At 46.9% G+C, this 17,438-nt stretch overlaps 2 pseudogenes across 1 annotated transcript; both read right to left on the bottom strand.

Moving 5' to 3' along the window:
- Positions 1-1,155: 1,155 nt before the first annotated feature.
- On the bottom strand, positions 1,156-2,277 carry LOC103347793 (farnesyl pyrophosphate synthase pseudogene; annotated as a pseudogene).
- A 216-nt stretch (positions 2,278-2,493) lies between these two features.
- On the bottom strand, positions 2,494-4,384 carry LOC100358415 (metal-response element-binding transcription factor 2 pseudogene; annotated as a pseudogene). The gene is made up of 2 exons (XR_016229677.1): positions 4,257-4,384; positions 2,494-4,177 (listed from the first exon to the last, which is right to left on the bottom strand). The product of XR_016229677.1 is annotated as a metal-response element-binding transcription factor 2 pseudogene (transcript).
- Between the last annotated feature and the right edge of the window lie 13,054 nt (positions 4,385-17,438).

The raw sequence follows: 17,438 nt of genomic DNA on the forward strand, positions 1-17,438 counted from the left end.
GGGCCTTTATTTATTTATTTATTTATTTTTTCACAGTGTAATTTACAGGCTCAATATATTTTTTACACTTTGCTTGAAAGAAAATTTCAATATTTTATAGTCTTTCAGTAGGCATTATATACACTGCACTTTATGAAATCTAAAATGTCTTAAATAAATTTTTTCCAACATTTTGGTAACAAAACAATGTTTCTCCAAATACTTGTGCTATCTACATGATCTGTTTGCTCTGATAACCACTATTCACAAAAACTGACTCAATGGAATAATTAGAAAATTATCTAACACCATGCATGGGTTTGAATCATTTTTAATACCCTATCCTGGCCGGCGCTGGGGCTCACTAGGCTAATCCTCCGCCTAGCGGCGCTGGCACACCGGGTTCTAATCCCGGTCGGGGCGCCAGATTCTGTCCCGGTTGCCCCTCTTCCAGGCCAGCTCTCTGCTGTGGCCCGGGAGTGCAGTGGAGGATGGCCCAAGTGCTTGGGCCCTGCACCCCATGGGAGACCAGGAGAAGCACCTGGCTCCTGCCATCGGATCAGCGCGGTGTGCCAGCCGCAGCGTGCTGGCCGCGGCGGCCATTGGAGGGTGAACCAACGGCAAAAGGAAGACCTTTCTCTCTGTCTCTCTCTCTCACTGTCCGCTCTGCCTGTCAAAAAAAAAAAAAAAAAAAAAAAACCCTATCCTAGAAACAGTCTACAAATCTTAAGATTTAAAAAATTAAGTCTCTGTTCTGATTTTTTTTTCAAGGTTACACAATAATTTATTGAGAGCCTCCTCTCCCCTCCCTCGCGGCCTCTAGGTCACTTTTTCCGCGTCTATATCTTTTTTTTTTTTTTTTTTTTTTTTTTTGACAGGCAGAGTGGACAGTGAGAGAGACAGAGAGAAAGGTCTTCCTTTGCCGTTGGTTCACCCTCCAATGGCCACCACGGCTGGCGTGCTGCGGCTGTGCACCGCACTGATCCAAAGGCAGGAGCCAGGAGCCAGGTGCTTCTCCTGGTCTCCCATGGGGTGCAGGGCCCAAGCACTTGGGCCATCCTCCACTGCACTCCCGGGCCATAGCAGAGAGCTGGCCTCGAAGAGGGGCAACCGGGACAGAATCCGGCACCCCGACCGGGACTAGAACCCGGTGTGCAGGCGCCAAAAGGCGGAGGATTAGCCTAGTGAGCCCCGGCGCCGGCCCCGCTTGTATATCTTGCGCGCTAGCCCCAGGGAGATGGACGCGGGTAGGGGCGCGGCGTACTGCTCGATGAGACCCATGAGGTGGCCGTAGCTGTCCTCGTACTGCGAGAACACGGCCGGCAGATCCAGCTCCTCGTACAGTGCCTTCACCCGGGGCCACCTTCTCGGCCTCCTTCTGTCCGTAATTCTCCTGCAGGATCTGACGCTGTTCCGGGGTGGCCTGCTGCAGACACTGGACCACCAGCCAGCTCCGCTTGTTGTCCTGGATGTCGGTGCCAATCTTGCCGGTCACACTGGGGTCCCCAAAGAGGTCGAGGTAATCATCCTGAATCTGAAAGAACTCCCCCATCTCCAGCAGGATCTTCTTGGCATTAGCGTGTTCCTTCTCCCCGTCAATGCCTGCCATGTACATGGCCGCGGCCACGGGGAGGTAGAAGGAGCAGAAGGCTGTCTTGTACTTGACGATGGATTTGTACCTCTTTTCAGTGTATCTGCCAAGGTCCACGCTGCCCTGGGGTGCTGTGATGAGGTCCAGGGTTTGCCCAACCTCAGTCTGGTAAGAACTCTGTAGGAAGAGCTCGATGAGGTTCAGATAGTAGGGCTGCTCGCGACGGTAGAACTTGGGCAGGCGGTAGATGCACGCTTCCAGAAGAAGGGCATCGTTGACGGCGTCCAAACCTATGCCTGGCTTCTGATACCAGCAGGGCTGCCCCCGGCGGGTGAGGGATGAATCCATGATGTCATCTGACACCAGGAAGAAAGCTTGCAGCAGTTCCACACACCAGCCCACCGTCAGGGCCCGCTGGAGACTCTCAGCGTCCTGCTTCCGGGGCTCTACCAGCTCCCGGAAGGCCACCAGCACCATCAAACCCCGGCTGTACTTGCCGCCAACGGCATTGTACTCCAGGACCTCCTTAAGCCCAGCAATAGCGTCGCCCGTCTCCGGGTGCCCCATCTCCTCCTCGGTCAGCACCCTGACGATCTGAGAGAAGTGCTGGATGAAGTCCTGCTTCTCTTGGGCCGTAAGCATCTGGCTTCTGGTCTCCATTCATTATGAGAGAGGAGCAAAGTGCTCTGTTCCTGGATGCGGGTTCTTGCTTCTCTGTTCTGATTTTTAAAAGATATCTTTTTTATGACAGTATCCATAACATTAACAGGTTCATGTGAAGGCTAGTATCACCCCCATTCATGATTTTTTTTACTTTTTATTTTTTTTTTTTAAGAAAGATAGTAAAAGCCAGGCTCCTTTAGGGCTTTGAACTGTACCTACAGAAAATGAGAGTGCAGTGAACATAACGTTCAGTCCTACAGTCAGGAGGCAGTTGCTCCTTCCCATTCCACAGATACTGCACCTTTCCGTCAAGTGTCACCCGATGAGCCAAACTCGGTATTTTTCACCACATGCTATCCTACCTGCAGCACCAGAATAACTGGTAATGGAGTTCTTCGGATGATTGAGTTGTAGCTCCTGATCTGCTAAGTTAGTCAGAATCTCTGTGTTGAGTGCATCAAGTCGATGATCTTCTTTGCCTTCGTCATCTTGTACGATTTCTGAGTTCTGAGTCTGGAGTGCTCCTCTTGGAAGACGGCCTCTTCTTCTCCACAAATGTGGTATCGCGGCAGGCCAAGTTCTTTTTCTGGAGTCAGACAATCCATATGCCTGGAAATACTGGACGAGGCAGTTTCTTTTGTACAGGCAGCACCGTGAAATCCACAGCTGAGGTACTGGATGAATGTGCAGTTCCCTCAGTTCCCCCTATAGGGCAAGTAAATCCAAAGACGGAGTCTCTGAAGCTGATTCCTTATCCAAAGGTGGCTCAGCAGGTTTTTGAATCATTTTTCGTGTATATGGGCCAGGAGGACGACCCACACACTTTTTCTTTCCTTTTTTTTCTATGCCATCACTTGCTTCCCTTGAATCAGATATAGGTTTGGATGCCTTTCTGCCTTTAATTTTAAATTCATGGGATGTTCCTTCAGGTTCTTTCTCTGCTTTGAAAGCCACATTTGGTGGCACAGGAGGAACACAAATTCGCAACCCAAACAAATGCTGCTGCTTCTTTATTTCTTTCCCAGACATAAACATGGTCTTATAATCATTTAATGCCGCCAGAACATGCTCACATCTTTCAGATTTTGGTGTCTGCCAGCTCCCCGGGGTGCAGTCTATCCCAGTTTTCATTAATGTGTGTCATAAGCTCAAGTTCGGAATCAAAGTATTTCTTCTTGTGAATAACACTCAGGCTGTAAAGGCGTAGGTGTGCTATATCTACCCATTGTAATGGTAGACGTTTGGGGTATTCTGGTCCGAAACTGCAGACAGAGCAAATAAATGTATAAAACCTGTCTCCAAATAGCATTGGTTTTTGAAGGCATTGCACGCAAGCCTCATGAAACCACTGCTCACATTTGCAGCACTGTAGCATCTTTAAATGCCAGTCTCCAGGGCCTCCACACTAGCAGTAACACTGCTGGACATTGGCTTTATGACCTGCATCCCATTCAAGGTCAGCCACACTCTAGGGTAATGTCTGCTTCATGACTAGCAATGCTTTGGCATTTGGTCCTTTCTTAAGTACACCACCCCTCTTTCTTGTTGTTGCAAAAACACACTGTCAACACAGCCATTTTTCATCTGAATCAATCACACTGGAATCAATATGAGGTGTGTGACACAACTGATGATATCCTTAATTCAAAAAAAGCATAAAGCAAATTCTTGGCCACACTTAGCACTTATAACCATGTCATTGGGAGCTTCCGAATGCTCTTGACATATTGCACAGACCATTTCCCCATGTGCACTGGCTCCTGTTTGAATGTCCTTCCAGAAAACCCAGGATTCAGAAATGTCTTCAAATAAGACGAAGCAGCTCTGTTTCAATAGGTTTATCTTTTTGATAGTTCCAAGATAAAATAAGCCCTCTGACCATCTAGCTAGGACATCCTGACCCTCTTCAAATTTACATGCTGGCTTTTTGGCTTTATGTCCATTCTGTAAAGATAGCTTGGTCAAGGATGTTGGGGTCTTTCGGTTTCAACGTAAAGGAATCGCTTGTGGACCAGTGAATTACCTGCCCCTGTAGAGTCTCTGAGTTTGATTCCCAGCTCCAGCTAACTCCAGCTTCCCACCAATGCAGACCCTGGGAGGCAGCAGCGATGGTGCAAATAACCGGGTTTCCAGCACTCAAATGGGAAGCTTGGGTTGAGTTCCTGGCTCCTAGTTTCATCTTGACTCCGCTCCAGCCTCTGTGGATGTTATCCTCTCATCCTTGCTGGAGCCCTTGGTCAGGGTTGCTACCAGTGGCTCAGAATCAGCAGCCACGCTAATCTCACAGCTGGGCAACACTCATTCAGTCACTTCAGTGGTGCCAACCACTTCAGACAGGAAAAAAACAACTAATCACGTCCCCGTAGGCGCTTCCCTTGCGACTCAGAGCACTGACCGGGCACCCACCCCACTGGGCACCCCTCACATATGCACGCACAAACGGAGCTCCTTGGGGACGAGGGTTGTGGGTAGACTGAGCGCTCCTACACCGGCCTCAAACACAGCCCACTTCACTACAGCCCTTCGCCATTTTTCCTGGGCCTTTATTTAAATAGAGTTTCATTGCACAATGGAACATTCAACTTGGAAATACAGTTTGTTTCCCTCTCCCACTGCCATCTCAGCCTTTCTTGTTAACCCCCTGAATAATGCATGAATTCCTTGGAAGGCTTGGCTTCCATCCCCTCCAGCCTCAGTCACACTCCAGCAGAAAGAGGCCATACATCTTCTCTCCACAGAAACCGTCGTGTCCTGGAACGCGGCCTGCCTTTTCTGGGTCTGGGCCTCTCACTCCCAGCCTGACGTCAGCCCTTCCCTCCCCGAGGCTTGCACGGACTGAATGGAGGATCCACAGCGTGTCCCACCCTGGGGTTTTCAATGGCCATCGTGTGGGGAGCAAGGCATCAGATGTGTCCATGGCACCAGCTGTCTCTGATGATGTGGCCCGAGAACCCTCGGGTCACTAAGCCAAGTGCTGAGTTGGCGGTGGTTCCTACAACACAGAGGCCAAGCGTCCATGTGGGCATAAAGAGGAGCATTGTGTTGGCAGCAGAAGAGATGATTGGATGAATAGGGCTGGAGGCAGGACTGCCTGTTATTACCTGACCTCAGTTGATTCTGTGCCCAAACAGTGAAATACGGGCGACTCATAGATTCATAGGATTCCTCTCTTTATTTCACAGTAATTACACAACACAAACCATACAAGCTTGTTACCAGTGGCATGTGCACATGGATGTCTTACAGACCAAATTTCACATTAAGACTTTGTCTCTGCATTGAAAGTCCAGCACCAAGATGTCTTATTAATTTTCCTTCTTTTGTCTAGGGTTTATGTCTGTTCTGGTCTGGACATCGTAAGTGAGGATTGAGACTGTCTTGTAAATCAGTAAACTACTTTAGTTTAGTAAACTACTTTAGTTTAGTGAGGCTACCCCTGTAGGTTCCAAGTGTCCAACTCAAGCTGAGTCCTCAGACCCAGCTGACAATGTTTTGCTTTGTCTATGGTCAGCACCTTCTCTCTTTCCAAGTCATTGGCACTGTCTCTAAGCTCCCCATTGAACCCCCTCGCTGTTATCCCAGCAGAGGGCCTACCAGCTTTATCAAGAGCACCAGAGTGGGATCCCACCAGCTACTTCCCCCTTTCCTGCTCCCCACCTGAAGACATACAGCCGCCACTGTCTCCAGACTCAGGGGACCCGGTGTCTGGACTTGGGCTCAAAGCCAGCCCTTCCTCTGTGGTCCTAATTGATTGCTTGTCCCTCGCCTCTAGGCCCACCATTCTGCTCCTTTCTCTGCTGGATCTTCAAACTGCTCCCCCTGCTGGATCTTTTTCTTCATTATAATGAAAACCTCTCCCATTGGAAAATAGAACAAAGCCCTCCTCCTGCCACCCAGCTTCCTTCCTAGCTTTCTCCTTCCCTGGTGCCAGGCCTTGAGAAGCGAGTCTGCACTTGCTCTCTCCGCTTTCTCCCTGCCCACTTATTTTTCTGCATTCAAGCTCCTGACTGCACGGTAGCTGCTCTGGAGAAGTTACTAGACTTCTGGAAGACTAAACCAAGGAGCCATACTCCCCTCCACTGTGGCTTGTCTTCAGAATTGGATGCATGGATTAATTCTGACTTCAATGTTTCCTTTCTATTCTTTCCAAGACAATGCTCCTGTCCTTTTCCTTCTAATTGCTCCTCTTCAGGGTCCCCTCCTTGGCACACCGCCCTTCCCTGTCAATTCTCACCCACGTGATCTCCCTCTCCTGTGACTTTCGTACTGTGTTGTGCTGAGGACATTCAACAGAACCAGCCCTGGCCACCGCCCTGTACCTCTTCACACTGGTATATGCACCTGCTTCATAGACATCTCCAACTGGATGATCCGAGGGAACCATGTTGGTTTGAGTTCGTCCACCAAAGCTTTGTGTATTGAAACCATCCTCGTTGTGAGGCTCTAAAGGCTGCGAATCTAACTGGATCATGGTGTTTCGAGGTGAGGCCTTGGGGGAGGTGATTAGGATTAGATAAGGTCATCAGTGTGGAGCCCCCATGGCTGAATTCTGGGAGTTGCATAAGAAGAGGAAGAGAGTCAGAATAGACACACATTACATCAAGCACTCCGTGTTTGATGTCCTGCACCACCTTGGCATTCTACCAGTAGCAAGGCCATGGCCACATCCTTGCACCTCCAGAACCATGAGTCAAAATAAAACACTTTTCTTTATAACTGACCCGGTCTGTGGTGTTGTGTCATTAGCAACAGAAAACAGACTATAGCACATCTCAAATTCAGTATGTCTAACAGTGTGAGCACACTTTTCTTCCTTCCCTCCTGACCAGACCTCTTCCTCCTCCTGTGTTCTCAATTTTATTACACATTTACCTTGTTAGGTCTCAAGCTATAAACCCAGGTAGACTGCTTTCCTTCATTCATCAAGTTCAAAAGAAATGAGTAAAATGATCTCCCAAATATTCCTAGAATCTGTCCATTCTTTCCATGTATTCTCTTTTTATGTCTTCCAATAACTTTTTTTAAAAAAATATTTATTTGAAAGGCAGAGTCAGAGAGGGAGAGACAGGTCTTCTGTTCGCTGGTTCACTCCCCCAAATGACCATACAGCTGGGGCTGGGCCAGAATGAAGCCAGAAACCAGGATCTTCATCCCAGTCTCCCACATGGGTGTCAGGGGCCCCAGTACTTGGGCCGTTTTCCATTGCTTTTCCCGGGACATTAGCAGGGGGCTGGATCAGAAGTAGAGCGACGAGGACTCAAACTAGCATTCATATGGGATGCCAGTATTGCAAGCAGCAGCTTAACCCAATGTGCCCCAACGTACTCCCTGCCCAGTAACTTTTAAATTTACTAGATTCCTGCCAGCGCCGCGGCTCACTAGGCTAATCCTCCTCCTGTGGCGCCGGCACCCCGGGTTCTAGTCCCGGTTGGGGTGCCGGATTCTGTCCCAGTTGCTCCTCTTCCAGTCCAGCTCTCTGCTGTGGCCTGGGAGAGCAGTGGAGGATGGCCCAAGTCCTTGGGCCCTGCACCCGTGTGGGAGACCAGGAGAAGCACCTGGCTCCTGGCTTCGGATCGGTGCAGCGTGCCAGCTGTAGCAGCCTATTTGAGGGGTCACCCAATGGAAGGAAGACCTTTCTCTCTGTCTCTCTCACTGTCTAACTCTGCCTGTCAAAAAAAAAAAAATTTACTAGATTGCATTTTGGTCACGCTCAAATCCATGTGACCCCTAAGAGACAGTTTGTATAAGACAAAAATCTTACTATTTCGCTTCTGTATGTCACAGGAACAATAAATCAAAGGTTTAAGTTCTTGTCTAAATTCTGCTGTTGGAAAGATTGAGTAGGTGTACTTGTTACTCCTCCTAAACACAGCTAAAAGCCCTGGACTTTATATACATAAAATGAACACAGAAGACTGTGAAAGAGAGAAGGTGGCAGAGCAGCTCAAGACCTGTAACCCTGGAGCCTCTCATAGTAGTGTCAGAAAAAGCCAGCTAAAACAGAATGTTTAAACCACATCCGAATTTCAGGATATAATACAAAAATTTCTAGGTTTTAATAGGAAATAACTCATTTAATATTGAGGGATCAGGAACATTTCAAGTTAAATTTTTAAAAAATCAGCAGATACTGACATTAGGAGGCCAAAAATGTTAGAATTTAACAAAGATTTAAAAGCTTCAGTGGGAGATGGTGCTGTGGCTCAGTGGGTTAATCCTCTGCCTGCAGCACCAGCATTCCATATGGGCACTGGTTCTAGTCCTAGCTGCTCCACTTCCAATCCAGCTCTCTGCTATGGCCTGGGAAAGTAGTAGAAAATGGCCCAAGTGCTTGGGCCCCTGAACCCAAGTGGGAGATCTGGAAAAAGCTCCTGGCTCCTGGCTTTCGATCGGAGCAGCTCCAGCTGTTGCAGCCACTTGGGGAGTGAACCATGGGATGGAAGACCTCTCTGTCTCTCCCTCTCACTGTCTGTAACTCTTCCTGTCAAATAAATAAAATCTTAAAAAAAGGCTTCAATGATGAAAGTGTCTCAATAAGCAATTATGAATACGTTTCATACATATGAAAGAGTAGAAAGTCTTAGCAAAGAAATAAAAAGTCTCAGGAACCAAACATGATAAACAATCAAATGAGAACTTTAAAACTGAAAAACATAATTGGAATCAAAAGCTCAGTGAATAGACTCAATAGCAGAATGGAGGGAAAGGGAAATATTTGCAATATGGAAAAATAAACTATGAAATCAGTCATCTGAGGAAAAGAAAATAGAGTGAAAAATGAACTGAGCCTCAAGAACCTGAGGAATTAAAAAAAATCTATAGTATTGAAGTCCTGGAAAGAGGAAAGAAGGCAGGATTGAAAAAATAAAGGCTAAAAATTTCCCAGCTCTGGCAAAGAGCCATACATCTACGGATTCAAGAAGCCAAGTAAACCCTCAAAGAGGATAAACACAATGAAATCTGCACCAAGATACATCATAATTAAACTTTGGAAACTAAAAGCAAAAACAAAAGAAGAAGGAAAACAAAGAATTTGTCACTACCGTAGTAGAATGGTTAAAGGAAGTTCTATAAACAGAGAAGGAGTCACAAAACAAGAAATTAGAACTTCAAAAAAGAAGAATACTGCAAGCAAAATACAGATAAATATACAATGGACTTTCCTTCTATAATGTAATACCTAAAACAACCACTAAAAGAAATTAAACAAAGAGAGATTAAAAAAATCCATAGATAAATCAAAATGGAATTCCTCAAAATATTCAAGTCGCTCATAAGAAAGTAAAAAAAGGAAACAAAGAAATAAAAAAAATAAAATGCCAAATTTAAGCTCTACCATATATTACATTAAATGTTTAAATACACCAACTGGATCAGACATTTGGCACAGAAATGAAGATGCCCACATCCCACACTGGAGAGCTTTTGGTCATACCTGACTCCTCTCTTGCCTCCGGCCTCCTATTAATGCAGCCCCTGGGGAGGCAGTAGTGATGACCCAAGTGACTGAGTTCCTGCCACCCACGTGGGAGACCAGTCCCTTGGCTATTGCAGGTGTTTGGGAGTAAACTAGCAGATAGAAGTACCCTCTCTCCCTCTTGGTGTCTCATCCTCTCTCTGTCTCTATCTCTCTGCATCTCAAATAAGGATAAAATTAAAAATTCAGAAAAATATCTGGAGCTTAAAAACTAAATACTGCAACGAAGGAAAGAGGGTATGAGTGTTTAGCCTAGTGGTTAAGATGCTGTGTGTGATGCCCAAATCCCATACGGTGCTGCCTGGGTGTTCCAGCTCTGCTTCTGATTCTGGCTTCCCACTAACACACTCTCTGAGGGGGCAGCAGATGATAGTTCAAGTACGTGGGTCTCTACCACCCATGTGGGAAACCTGCATTGAATTCTAGGCTACTGGCTTTGGCCTGGCCCAGCCATGGCTGTTGTGGGCGAGTGGGGAGTGATCCAGCAAATAGGAGATATTTGTCTCCCCCCCTCAAATAAATTAATAAATTGAAATTTAGAAGAGTGATTGACAGAGTGTATTTTAAAAATATGCTGTAACTATATGTCGTCAAGAAGAATCTCATTTCAAACATGAAGGCACTTCAAAGAGTTTGTGAAACAACGGAATTAAAACGTAAGTTTCTGGGGTGAGGGTTGTGGTACAGTGGGTTAAGCTGCCACTTGGCACGCACATTTCCCATATCAGAGTCTGACTTGAGTCCCAGGTGCTCCACTTCCAATGCAACTCCCTGCTAATGCACCTAGGAAGCAGCAGATGATGGCTCAAATACTTGAGTTCCTGCCACCTGCATGGGAGACCTGGATGGAGTTCCTGGCTCCTGATTTCCACCAGGCCCAGCCCCTGCCATTACAGCCATTTGTAGAGTGAACCAGCAAGTGGAAGATACTCATTCATTGTCTCTCTCTCTCTCTCTCCCTCCCTCTCTCCCTCCCTCCCTCCCTCCCACTCTCCCTCTCCCCCTCTCTCTCCCTCTCTCTCCCTCTCTCTCCCTCCCTGCTTCAAGTAAGTAAATAAATTCTTTTAAAAATAAGTAAAATAGAAGTTTCTTTCACTGTAGAAATCTTGGAAATCTATGCATAGGTTTTTCATGATATGCATTTTCCATGACCTTTCTGAAGGTCTCTCAATTGCAAACAACATAGAAAGGTTTCAAATAAAAAATCAGGAAAGATGCATTATGCAAACAGTAAAATAAAAACAAATAACAGTGACTGTATTATTACCAAATAAAGTAGATGTCTGAACAATTTATCAGGGAGGGAGGAACATTAAATATTCATAGGAAGGTAACCAGGCGAGAAGACATAGAAATCCTGCATATGTGTGTACCAAACAACAGGGCTGCAAAATATGAGAAGAAAAGACTGACAGATTGGAAAGGAGAAATACACACATCTGCAGTTATAGTTGGAGACTTCAAAACTAGCACCTCAAAATTTTATGGAACTCAAAAAGGTTACAGAAGAACTCAAGAAAACCAAAAACCAAAAGAATCTATTGACATGTATAGAATATTCCATCCCGAAACAGCACAATACACATTTTTTTTTTTGACAGGAAGAGTGGACAGTGAGAGAGAGAGACAGAGAGAAAGGTCTTCCTTTGCTGTTGGTTCACCCTCCAATGGCCGCTGCAGCCAGCGCGCTGCGGCTGGCACACCGCGCTGATCGGATGGCAGGAGCCAGGTACTTCTCCTGGTCTCCCATGGGGTGCAGGGCCCAAGCACTTGGGCCATCCTCCACTGCACTCCCTGGCCACAGCAGAGAGCTGGCCTGGAAGAGGGGCAACCAGGACAGAATCCGGCGCCCTGACCGGGACTAGAACCCGGTGTGCCGGCGCCGCAAGGCGGAGGATTAGCCTAGTGAGCCACGGCACCAGCCACATTTTTTCAACTATCCACATATACCAAAAATAAATATACCCTGAGCCATAAAACAAACCCCAACAGATGTAACAGAAGTGAAATCTACCAAGTGTGTTCTCTGACCAGAATGGATTGAATCAAAAACCAATAACAAAAAGATAACTGGAAAATCTCAAAACACTTGGAAACTGACACACTAATAATGAATCCACATGTCAAAGAAGTAGTCTCAAGAAATTTTTTAAAAATGTTGAACTTGGGGCCAGTGCTGTGGCCTAGCAGGTAAAGCCACCACCTGCAGTGCTGGCATCCCATTTGGGCGCCAGTTCGAGTCCCGGCTGCTCCACCTCTGATCCAGTTCTCTGCTGTGGCCTGGGAAAGCAGTGGAAGATGGGCCAGGTGCTTGGGCCCCTGCACCTGCATGGGAAGACCTGGAAGAAGCTCCTGGCTCCTGGCTTCAGATCCATGCAGCTCCAGCCATGAACTCCAGGGAGTGAACCAATGGATAGAGGACCACCCCGCGCCCCCACTTTGTAACTCTGCCTTCAAATAAATAAATATTAAAAAAAAAGAATTTGAATTTTTTATTTACAAATTGGATAGAACTCATCAGAAAAGATAGCTAGGGACAGACTCTTCTTTTGGGGGAGGTGTTTTGTTATAATTCACTCTCAGTGCTTGTTATTGGAGTGTTCAGTTTTTCTGTCTTCATGGGTCAGTTTTGGTAAGTTATATGTGTACCAAAGCTTATCCATTTCTTTTAAGTTTTCCAATCTGATGGCATACAATTGTTTATAATATTCTCTAGTGATAGTCTGTGGTGTCATTTGTAATGCCACCTTTTTCATTTCTGACTTTATTTATAGGAATCTTCCCTTCTCGCCCAACTCTGTTAGTCTAGCTAAAGGTTTATCAGCTCTATCTCCTCACAAGCCAGCTTTTTGTTTTATTGAACTTTTGTGTTGTTTTTTAAATTTCAATTATTTCTATTTTGATTTTTGATATTTCTTTCCTTCTACTAATTTGGGGTTTAGTTTGCTCTTGTCTCTGTTTTTTTTTTTTTTCAGATGTATTGTTAGATTGTTTCCAATATTTTCGTGTAGATTTTTAAAAAAGATTTTATTATTTATTTATATATTTGAAAGGTAGAGCTATAGAGAGTGAGAAGGAGAGACAGAGCGAGAGGTCTTCCATCCCCTGGCTCACTACCCAAATGGCCGCAACAGCTGGAATGGAGCCAATCCGAAGCCAGGAGCCAGAATCTTCCTCTGGGTCTCCCACACGAGTGCAGGGGCCCAAACACTTGGGCCATCTTCTATTGCTATCCAAGGCCATAGCAGAGAGCTGGATCGGAAGAGGAGCAGCCAGGACTAGAACCAGTGCCCATATGGGATGCCAGTGCTGCAGGTGGAGGATTAACCGACTGTGCCACAGTAGTGGCCCCTTGTGTAGATTTTTATTGCTGATTTTTATTCCTGATTACTATTGTCTTTGTTGTATATCAAATTAGCTATGCTGTATTTTAATTTTTGTTTGTTTCAAGAAATTTTTAAATTTACCTTTTAATCTCTTCAATAACCTATTGTTTATTAAGATGGATATTGTCCAGTCTCCATGTATTTATGTAATTCATAAAGTTTCTTTTGTTATTGTTTTCTAGTTTTTTTCTACTGTGGTCAGAAAAATGCATGATATGAGTTTGATTTTTTTTAACTTGTTTATCTTCAAATTTAAATATTCTTGATTCTGCTTGATCTTATCTATTGTTGAGGCTTGCAGCTGTATATTTTATTTAACTAATTGAGCTCTCCATTTCTGATTGGTAGGAATTATGCTCCATCCTTTTTAAATATCTTTCTCTTTGCTGAATTTCTCATTCATATCATAAGTTGTTTTGCCAGTTTTATTGAACAGAACAGTCTATACTTATTCTTTTGAATTCTTTACCCAGTATTTTCTCAGTATACTTTTCTTTAGGGTCTGATGCTGGAGTTACTGAGTTTTTTTTTTTTTAATATTTTATTTATTTGAGAGGAAGAGTTACACACAGAAAGAGTGAGACATAGAGAGAGATGTCTTCCATCCACTGGTTAACTCCCCAAGTGGCCACAACAGCCAGAGCTGAGCCAATCTGGAGCCAGGAGCTTCTTCCAGGTCTCCCGTGCAGGTGGTGGGGCCCAACGTCTTGGGCCATCTGCTGCTGCTTTTCCAAGCTATTAGCAGAGAGCTGGATTGGAAGAGGAGCAGTCGGGACTCAACCCAGTGCCCAGAGGGAAGCCGGCATCGCAGGCGGAGGCTTCGCCCACTACGCCACAGCGTCAGCCCCGTTACTGAGTTTTTAAAACCGGTCAGGTTAGCTTGTTTCCTCTTATTTCTTGTGTCACTATGCTGAGATTTGTGCATCTGGTGGATTTGTCGTCTCTGCCACTTTTATAAGGTGGCTTTCGTGGTCAATGATTGGTAATGATGTGTTTTAAGGTGTTGATTTGGTAGGCCATTGGCTTTAGTTCCACCTGCGTGTCACCGTGCGGTCTTCCTCTAGCTTCCCCTGCTGTGATCAGTGGCTGAGGGTGTGTAGTAGGCAGTGGCAGGATCGGAGAGCCCTACTGACTCCAGCCCAGGCAGCTATGGTGCAAACAGTCGATGTGGGCTGCCCACTCTGGCGATGGAGTGCTGGTGCCGGTGTTAACATCTCAGCCGAGGTAGCTTTGCAGGATATGGTGCTTGCATTCCTGTGTTGAGCAGATGTGTTGGCCATGGGTGGGCTGGCAGCAACAGCAGGGTGTGAGGCGGAGTGTGAGAAGCACACCCAGCAAGCTGGGCTGTGGCCGCGGCTGCTGGGGATGCACCCCAGAGGCAGCATGGGGTGCAGAGGTGGGCAGGCGGCGTGGCTCCACGCTGATGGGATGCTTCACTCAGCTGTCTGGGCTCTGTGGTTGGGAGGAGACAATGCAGGTTCCTTCTCTGACACAAAGCTGCAGTGTGGCTTCGGGGAAGCTCCCCGAACTGGCTCCGAGTCTGTGACATCTGTGGAACGCTCCCATCATGCACTGTGGCGATGAATCCCGCTGGGACTCTCCCTTTCTCCTGTGGTGGGGGATCCCTCTGGCCAGGGAACCGGGCTGGGGTTACCAGTGCGCTTTATTCCACTCTCCATGCCTCTAGCCCAGGTCCCTGCGTCTTGCAGCTTCCTGTCTCTCCCACACTGGCTTTCAGTGCCACTCACCTTGAAATGTAGCTACCCATTGTTGTTCTGATTCTTCTTTGTGGAGAAGACCAGCGCTGGACACCACTGTTCAGCCCTTCTATTGTAGCAGGCTTGCACGTATTTGGATGAGTTATTGTGGCAGTGGCTTGCAAATGGCCTGGAACGTTCAGGTCCTAGTTGGTGCGTTTGTCTGGGTTCTCGACCTAAGCGATGCCCCTTCAGCAAACTACTCCCTTTGAACTGTGACAAGAATGTGTTTTCACAGCAACCATCTGGTTTCTGTGCTCATGGTGCAATGCAGCAGGCGTTAACGGAACAGCAGTCCTGTGACTACTACAGAATCCTCATGCCTGCGTCTGCTTGTCCAACGTGAAGTGAGCCAGGCACCGGGGATGGATGTAGATAGTTATTTTTGCAAAGGACCCAGCAAGGAGTATGGGCGGCTGTGGCTTAATTCCTGGACTCCCAGGGAGTTAGGAGTTGCAGCGGGAGTTGAGAGGTACGTGATCAGCTGATGTACAGGTCTCTGCTGGATCTGTAGTGCTCCTGGTCCTCCTGATTGGGCAGCGATAGGGCAGTCACTGTGGCCTTTGGGGGATTTTAATAATAATAATATAATAATAATAATGTGGGTTCTGGCTAACCTGGGAGCTACATGCAGGTGCTGTTATTTTGTTTCCTCAGGGCCTGGGGTTCCTGTAAAGACAAAGTCCCTCAAGCCAGGGCCTGACATCAAGGTGTTGCCTACAGAGGAGAATGACTTCAGGGGTCTCGTGATCAGGGACCCTGTGGGGCCAGCCCACCCAAGTGCACCACTCCCTCAGTTCAGCGAGTTTGTCTTTAGTAAGAGGTGGTGTGTAGCTGTCAAAACAGGGCAAAGAAACTGGGAGCCCAAGAGGGGAGACCGGGGGAGGAAGGGAGACCAGGGCCTGAGACGATCTACATCAAAGACACTTTTAATAAAGGCGCTCCATTTCTCAATCCTTGAAAAGTCACCTTTATAGAGAGGGAAAAGATGGAATCGATTCCAAAATAGGGATTAGAACCATGAGGACATGGAGTTTTAGGGCCCAGAGGTCTGAAGTGCAGAACCACATTCGTGTGGCTTTATGTAAGCTAGATTGAGAGAGGTGAGGAAGTTGGCCGTGAATGGTACAGACTGAGAACCAGTGTTCATATAGAATCAACCTGTGTAAATGCCCAATTTCTGCAGATCTCAGGAACTCTGCAGATGAGGAGGTCAGTGGCAAGCATGCCTGGACATGTTCTGCAGCCCTGTCCAGCTGCTAGAAAGCAGAGGGTCACAGAGGGGCCAGTGATGGAGCCGACCCCCTGCCGCCACGCACATCCAGGCTGTGGTTAGACACCCTTCCCCGTGCTGCAGGGGGAGGCAGATCCCGGAGACTGGAAGTAGAGGAGGTAAAGAGGGCATGCATGGCCCAGCCCTAGTAATTGCTGTGGGCACAAAGCCACAAAGACCAGCTCTGCGGCCGAGTGCCTGCCAGCCTCAGCGGGGCTCTGCAGCCAAGTGGAGACGTGCTGGAATTCAGAGTTCACCAGTGCACAGCAAGGGGAAGGGAAGTTGGGAACAGTATATGTGGTCAGGACCTAAGGACTTCTGCCCCAGGTTCATTCAAGGGCACAACCTGGTGCTGTTTGGAAAGGCAAAAGCAGCTGACTCAGGTAACTCAGCAACAATGAATGGTCAAGTTCAGGAGCAAACTTAGACTTCCCCCAGGAAGCCTGATTTCTTGCTGTTGGGGAATCTATTCAGAGGAAGGAGAGAAAGTGGCCTCCTTGAGTCCCCCTATGGAACCTGATGGAGTTAATGTTGGGGTTGGGCCGGAAACAGGATACAGACCCGGGTTCCAATAAGCGTGATGCCAGTGTGACTCAGCCTGCCAGGATCAGGTCCCAGCAAGACAAGTTCTAGTGGGCGGTGATGAACTGATGGCAGTGGGAGATTGCTTTATGTAAGAAAATGCAGGCAGGAAACAAATTTTTTTAAAAAGATTTATTTATTTATTTGAAAGGCAGAGTTACAGAGAGGCAGAGGCTAAAGAGAGAGGGAGAGAGAGAGATATCTTCCATCTACTGGTTCATTCCCCCAAAGAGTTGCAATGTCCAGGGCTGGGCCAGACTGAAGCCAGGAGCCAGGAGCTTCATTCAGGTCTCTCACGTGGATACAGGAGCCGAAGAACTTGGGCCATATTGTGCTGTTTTCCCAGGCACATTAGCAGGGAGCTGGATCGGAAGTGGAGCAGCCAGGACTTGAATGGGCACCTGTATGGGATGTAGGTACTGCAGGCAGCAGTTCTACCTGCTGGACCACAATGCCAGTCCCTAGGAAACAAGTAAGGGGAAGTAGGAGGGGAAGAGATCTGAGCAGTGCTGGGAAGAGCAGAGATTCTTAGGAAATGTTGCCACATTCCATGATGTGCAATGAACTTCCTCTTTGAAGTCCTCAGCTTGCCACCAGCAAATACCAATGATATTGAGAAGGCTCAGCTCATTGGAGCCTTAGACAGAAAAGTGGTTTTAATCTTTCTACAACTCTGTTAATGGCAAACTCCCCTTTCCCAGTGGGTCGTGGCTCCCCTATTGACAACTTG

The sequence above is a fragment of the Oryctolagus cuniculus genome, chromosome 2 (genome assembly GCF_051225735.1).
Source record: "Oryctolagus cuniculus isolate XC-2025 breed Fujian yellow rabbit chromosome 2, ASM5122573v1, whole genome shotgun sequence".
NCBI classification, from domain to species: Eukaryota; Metazoa; Chordata; class Mammalia; order Lagomorpha; family Leporidae; genus Oryctolagus; species Oryctolagus cuniculus.